This window comes from Filicampus tigris, chromosome 13, assembly GCF_054856515.1.
Source record: "Filicampus tigris isolate MCC_2025a chromosome 13, RoL_Ftig_1.0, whole genome shotgun sequence".
Taxonomy (NCBI): domain Eukaryota; kingdom Metazoa; phylum Chordata; class Actinopteri; order Syngnathiformes; family Syngnathidae; genus Filicampus; species Filicampus tigris.
Genome location: NC_141229.1, coordinates 16,842,033 through 16,849,230, shown reverse-complemented (window position 1 = coordinate 16,849,230; position 7,198 = coordinate 16,842,033). Strand labels below are relative to the sequence as shown.

Sequence of the window (7,198 nt, the reverse complement as noted above, 5' to 3'; positions counted from 1 at the left end):
TTGAGTTAGGCAGTGCCACACAAAACAAACTACGTACAAAACCGCGAATAAAACGCGTAATTATCCTAGAGTGTCTTGGGTATGCCCGTCAAACTGTTTTAAGGTAGAACTTCTTTCATTTAAATATTTTTTTCATTATCATCATCATTTTTTTCTTTAATTGATAATTAATTTCAATTCAACCACAAACTTCTTATGAGACAAGGAAATGAAAAAATAAATAAATAAATCGAATCAACGGAACACTTCCGACAGCACCTCAGTGCACAGCAGGCATCGCTGCGTGACGTCTTCTGGGGTATAAATACGGGCTGAGCCCACGCTTCGTTACCTCTTGCCACTTATCTACCTTCACTGGCTTTCAGACGCTCACGTCTCGTTACACTCCCAATAAGATGAAGCTGTGTGTTGCTTTCTTTGGCGTTCTCCTCGTGGCTCTTGCACTTTCAGCACAGGTAAGTTTAAAACAAACTATTTTAAAATGTGTAGTTTAACTAACAAATTGTTCGACTCTACTCAGAGGGGCCTTGTTTCTAACAAGCTGACACGAATTGCGTTAAATTGTAGTTAACGAGGCATGTCTTTGAAACATGTTAGTTTAAAATGTGGGGGTTTTTTTCGAAGTTGGAAAACAGACATTTTATCTTCTTCTCAGAGACAAAACTTATAAGGACTCTGCGCGCAAAACAATGTAAAGCTGAGCTGCCACCCACCTCTCGAAACTGCCATTTGAGACCCATCAAGGTGTATCTCTACAGTATTTAGTTTTGAGCACGACTTCCACTGAAATTCTCTTGCAACAGTGTTTGTCGAATTAACGCAAAATTAAAACACATTCAATCCTAGATACGTATTTTTTATTTTAAAAATTCAGACATTCAATCCCAGCCCTGGTACACAATTTTTTTAATCTGGAAAAACGTTGAAACTGCAACTAAATCAGTCTTTGGACAAGTCTTCACTGAAATGCAAAGACATCAGCTCTAAAAACAATTGGGTTCAAAATAACACAATTTTGGTTCAAAAGTGGACCGATCCACAAATTGGGTCAATTTGACCCACCTTCTTGCGTTTTGTTCAATACAGCCCAAATTTTGAGGTTGTTTAGTACAAAACTGCCCATTTTGGTTGTTTTCTGCAAAACAACCCAGAAAGTCAGGTCTGATGCAAGTAGTGGATCGGTCCTTTTTTTTTTTTTTTTAACCCAACTGTTTTTGAAAGCTCCTTTTCTTTGAACATGTGTGTATATATTTTTAAATGTATTCTTAATTTCACAGTGGTGCCAGCCCACCACACCCCTGCCGAGAGCTATATTGTGACTTGGTAGGGTTTATAAGCAGCCTAAATTTTATTTGGCTGCTTGTGTTGTAGGTGGTCCATGGCCAGAACACCACAGTTGGCTCTGTGAATACAACTGTGGCTGCAGCCACCTTGAGGCCAACCACTGCCAAGACGACTGATAAGAATGCATGCTCCAGGATCAATGCCCCACTCTTGCTGACGCTGGCCCTCACCTTGGCCCCTCTGTTCCACAGTCGGTGGTGCTGATGAGTGCACTCATGGCTCCTTCACTGGCCATCAAAAGAAGAGTTCAACAGCCTTGCCCCTTGGTTTAGCCAAAGATGACACCTGGAGTTCGATGTTCTGAATGTGCAGCTGCTGCTCTTTTGTCAAGCAGTGCAAGTCTTTGTGGGAGTCCCGCATGGACTGGACTATCACCAGGAAGTAAAGCACTGTGTGCTGTCTAATAGTGGGCGATGTCTTTGTCTTAATGTCCAGTGAATGTCCCCACACCCTCTTTTGTTTTCCCCCTCACTTTTTCTTTTTTTTTTTTTAAGGATGCCAGTTAAAAAAATGTAAAGCTCAACTTTGTACTTTTGAATTCTGAAGAAATTGTGAGTGCTTTTTAGGTCTTGAACTATTTTGTAAATGCAATAAACGTTGAAGTTGGTGACTTTGGCTTTTTTTTTTTTTTTTTTTAACTTTGGTTTTGTGGCAGGTACTAGAAGACAACTCGTCATTTACTAATTTGGAAACTAATTTAATTGGTATAAGGTGCTTAACTGGACTTGGACAGCTCTGGTATCATTACAAGTGTATTGTTCAAAGTTAAAGCTCTTTACTGAGTCCAGTGAAACTGGGCTAATAAGATGGAGAAGAAATTGAGTACCTTAAGCTGTCGAAGGTCTTTCTTTGGCCATGTCCCACTTTTACTTAACCATTAAATGGGAGACTCATGACAAATGTGCTTGCTGCTCTTATGGGTGGTGTACTAAAGATCAACAGCCCACATCACCATTGACATTACCCCCAAACCAGACTGCCAGAAAATGCAATGAGCAGTAGAAGCTAGGCTAACTGAACTCAAATGTTTTTTTTCCTTATTTTTTTAAAAAAAAAGGTAAAAACGTACCCTCTAGAGGAGGGGTTAGGAAAGGTTGTAATATACATTTCCAGACTTCTTTGACAACACTGAAGTAGTTGGTCTTTTTCAATCCTTGGCCATCGTGGTAAGAGTTGTACTAAGCATTAACATGAGACAGAACCATTACCCAGAAGTTACAGTGTGATTGGGACCACAGTGCGACATTTTTATTTTAGCCTTGGTGTATTTTGATGGACAAATGCCAGGTGTTCAATTGAGAATCCTTTAGAACTGCACTGAATTTTCATATTTGGTACAACTAGTGTCAACCTTGAAATGAGCCTAAATGCTAACAGTTATATTATTAATGGCGCCAACTTGGAACGTCCCCTTCAGGCCTGTGCAACTTGGGTAAACATTAAATGAATAGGTCTGTGAGGTCGCTATAGTGACACAGTCCCCATAACAAATGGGGATAATACAACACAATGGAGGCCGTCAACATGTGAAGCTCAATAATTGACTTTCAGCAGGTGAATAATTCATACACTGACCAATCCAGCCTCCACCTGCTTCTTGGACCTTCAAAGGGGCTCTTTCTAAGAGTGACACATGAAATTCTCTGGACTCCCCCTTGGTTTGGTTTTGTGTGGGAATTGCCTCCACCCTCATTTTTGGACAATGGCTGCATTGTCCAGCTCATCTTATCTTCTAAACAAAAGGCTTCATTGGCATGTATGCCAAATAGCCCCCATCCCTCATTCCTTCGTCTTACTTCCTGGTGCTACAGTTCCCACTATTACACGCAGGTTTCTCCTCTGGCTTTTTAAAATTTTAAGGTGAGAACGACGACTTTTGGACCTTGCTGCAGCTGCGGTCACATTCCTGCAGCTCGGTAGCAACTCTTGAATGCTGCCCGAGTGTGGTCAGATGGAGACAAGACTTCTGTTTTAGTTGACCAACAGAGTGTGACCACTCGAAGCTCTTTTCCACTTTGCTTTGCCACTAAACACCTTTTGAATTTACAACGCAGGTTGTAAAAAAAATTTTTTAAAAGTTGTTTTTTTTTTAAATCAAATATTGTATTGTTAAAGTTCTCAAGCTATTTTCAACACTTGAAAATGGTTAATACTTTGTACTTTATATCGATAAAAGACCCAAATGGGGACTGACCAATAGTATAGATTTGCATAAATTAATGAAATAAGCCTGACCTGGGCAAAGTACGGCCAGCCCACAGACAGGTACTCACAGTGTGTCCACTGTCAAAGTAAAATGTACATTTGACAATGCTTTTATTTTGAAATGTGTGCTTTTATTTTGAAATGTGTGCTTTTATTTCAGTTGCACACCTGTGGAAAACTAGTACAAGCGAAGAAGGAAGAGCAAGCTACGACTTTTCTGGGGTGTTGCCAATTTAGTGACATTTAGCCTATACTTTTCCAACCCCTCAAGGCTAGCAAAAATGCCAACAGTGGTCCCAATGTTAGCAACGTTCTTATTTCCTGCACGGTGGAGGGAAGAAGGCCAAGAAGATTTGGCCTGATAATCCATCCATCCATTATCGATACCGCTTATCCTCACAAGGGTCGCGGGGCGTGCTGGAGCCTATCCCAGCTGTCTTCGGGCAGTAGGCAGGGGACACCCTGAATTGGTTGCCAGCCAATCGCAGGGCACACAGAGACAAACATCCGCACTCATAATCACACCTAGGGGCAATTTAGAGAGTCCAATCAACTTACCATGCATGTTTTTGGAATGTGGGAGGAAACCGGAGTACCCGGAGAAAACCCACGCAGGCACGGGGAGAACATGCAAACTCCACACAGGGAGGCCGGAGTCGGGATCGAACCCACGACCTCTGAACTGTGAGGCGGAGGTGCTAACCAGTCGTCCACCGTGCCACCCTAAACAAACATTTGTGCAGCAAAATTCCCAATGTCCACCATGGTCAAACATAAGACTGCTGTACAGTTTGCAGTCCTTAACTTGACAGTGTTATTAATTATTAAAGTTTCCTCTTTTAATTGAGTAATGCTCTGCTTCTTTGGCCAATATATCAGATATCATCATGTTTTTGTGTAGTCCCCCCAATCAGTGTCGGCATCAGCCCCAAAAATCCCTTATTATTTGGGCTCTAGTGGGTATCATTACAGTGAATACAGGGTATTGTGCAAGTCATTAATTTGTGGCTGGTCGCTGTCTACACTTTATTTTTCAGTGTCACACATACTGTACACAAATCTACTGTTATACCGTACTTACCATAATGCATCACTGTCAATACTATTATACTTCCTACTTATCTATTTTGGTGTCCTGACTAACATCTAATATGAGATTGTGGTTGGTGCACAAAATTGTTATCATTTTTTTTAAAGTGTAAAGATGTGATTATAATAACCTTTTATAATTTTGTTTATAATTTGTATTCCCCAATTCAACAATACACACATAATTTATTGAAGCAAGACAATATGCTTTTTCTAAAAACATTAAAAATAGCATACAAAAATTGAGGTTAGCATGTTGGCTTGGCTCTCGACAAGCGTTCTAGTTCGTCATGTGGCCCCTTTGCAAAATTAATTGGCCACCCTTGAAATAAGCCACATTTGGACATAGGAGACTTCACCCTGACAGCAGCATAATGGCAAGGTGTCCCAATACTTTTGTCTACAGAATGTCACTAGGAACCTATTAACTCATGGACTCTCTATGCACTAGTTATGGATTAGGATTACTAGTGTATATCCAAATTGGATGAAATTGCAATTTGTAACCTCTCTAAACTATACAAGCACAATGACTTAAATTGTTTAGACTCAAGTGTATTTTTGACTTCAGTGAATTAAATCAGGTTCTGTAATTGAAGACAAGTCCAGGGTGTAGTCATGCCTTTTGCCTGACATCAGCTGGGATAGGCCCTAGAATGATTTAAAGAATGATTTTGAATAAGACTGTTGCTTGATCTAACACACGACTTTTTTCTTCTTCACAATTGTAAAGAACCCTTTGTCGCGGCCATATGTGCCCTCGTGCTTTCAGTTTACTGAAACTGAAAGCAAGGATTTATCTTATCTTGAGCTACACTGAGTTCACCCTTGTGTAAATGTGAGCACTATTTGTATTTCTCTAGCTATTCAACATTAGCGACAAATCAGTGAGCAGGTAGCGGCACCATGTCTTGAATGCTTGCATGGCATGATGCTTCAGCGGGCCCGTCAACTTTGTTTGAGGCAGTTATCACATTCGACATACCCCAATATGAGATAAGACAGCAAAAACATTTCCATGAAACATGGCCAAATTCAAGCAGAGAGGGCAATCATTTGTGACCCTGCTGCTAGTTTGCTGCAGATAAAGTTTTGCATGACCTGCTTTTGATGCAGCATGCATGTGAGTTATTTGTCACACAGGAAGCGGTAATTTACCTCAGTTTTTGGAAATGACAATTTACCACCATTTGTAGACACTCCCTCATACTTACTTCAGCAGTGTGCACCCTTAACATCCCAAAAGACACAATAAGACTATGCATTACAAATGAACCTGATGCTCAAAAATGATCAGGTAGACCTTTTGATGCAGATGGTTCTTCCTGTATGTATCCTGTTTCAGTAGTAGATCATAAAGGTGTCCCTGCAATTGCTTGAATCTAATACAGTAATAAGTGTGTGCATGTAGCAACAATGATTTCTCTGTCTGAATTAAACTAATTAAACTTGTGTGGTTAATTGTCGGGTGGCACAGAGGCCGACTGGTTAGCATGCCTGCCTCACAGCTCAGAGGTCATGGGTTCGATCCCGGCTTTGGCCTCCCTGCGTGGGTTTTCTCCGGGTACTCCGGTTTCCTCCCACATTCCAAAAACATGCATGGTAGGTTGATTGGACACTCTAAATTGCCCCTAGGTGTGATTGTGAGTACGGATGTTTGTTTTTTCTCTGTGTGCCCTGCGATTGGCTGGCAACCAATTCGGGGTGTCCCCCGCCTACTGCCCGAAGACAGCTGGGATAGGCTCCAGCACTCCCCGCGACCCTTGTGGGGATAAACGATATAGATAATGGATGGATGGTTAATTGTCGACTAAAGAAAGCTGCCCTAAAAAGTGGAACAATCTAGTCTTAATTGGATTAACCAGTCTCCCAGCCAATGCAAAACGTTACTTTTAAATACAGTGGTATTAAATACAGTACATGAATTGTGTTACTCTCAATGGGAGTTATCTAAACTTAGCCAGCAAGCTAAATGTAGCAACTGTGAGCTGGGATTTAGGGATTTGGAGAGGTACAATTGTAACTATGAGAGAACAAGGTAGGTTATTTTAAATAAGTAGAAATAAATGTTCACTGGCATTATTTCAATAAGTGTAGAACACATGAATAGAGTCAAAGATCAGCAAAAGGACTAGTCCTAAGCAGTAACAAACACATTCAGACAGATGCATATATTTATTTAAAATGTTAATTTTACCAGTAAGTATATTTGTGTCAATTAGCAAGGGAACTGGTAAGGGTTATTTGGAACCAGTCACCAGAGAGCAGGTTATTTTCTTTCTGTAATTTAATTATTTAATTTCTGTAAACTCTCTTTTAGGCACCTTTCCAGCTCTGTGATTGGATGGCTCATTTCATCTGAGCTCCCTTTACACTCTAATGCGGAGCTTCTCACGTCTGACCCATATTGTCCCCACGGTCATTAAGCTCCACTTCTAGAGAACTTAAAGCAAGCTAATATTGTTTTTTTCACCCTCTTGCTCTCACACTTCCAGTGGTGGGGGATTGTTACGATGTACAGACAAACTCAAAATGAATCATCAACAGATGCACGTTAGAA

General features: G+C 40.7%; 1 long non-coding RNA gene across 1 annotated transcript; it reads left to right on the top strand.

The window, feature by feature from the left end:
* The first annotated feature begins 47 nt into the window (after positions 1 to 47).
* Positions 48 to 1,954, top strand: LOC147137776 (uncharacterized). The gene is made up of 2 exons (XR_015089309.1): positions 48 to 455; positions 1,372 to 1,954. It is a non-coding gene; the product is annotated as an uncharacterized LOC147137776 (long non-coding RNA).
* The last annotated feature ends 5,244 nt before the right edge of the window (positions 1,955 to 7,198 follow it).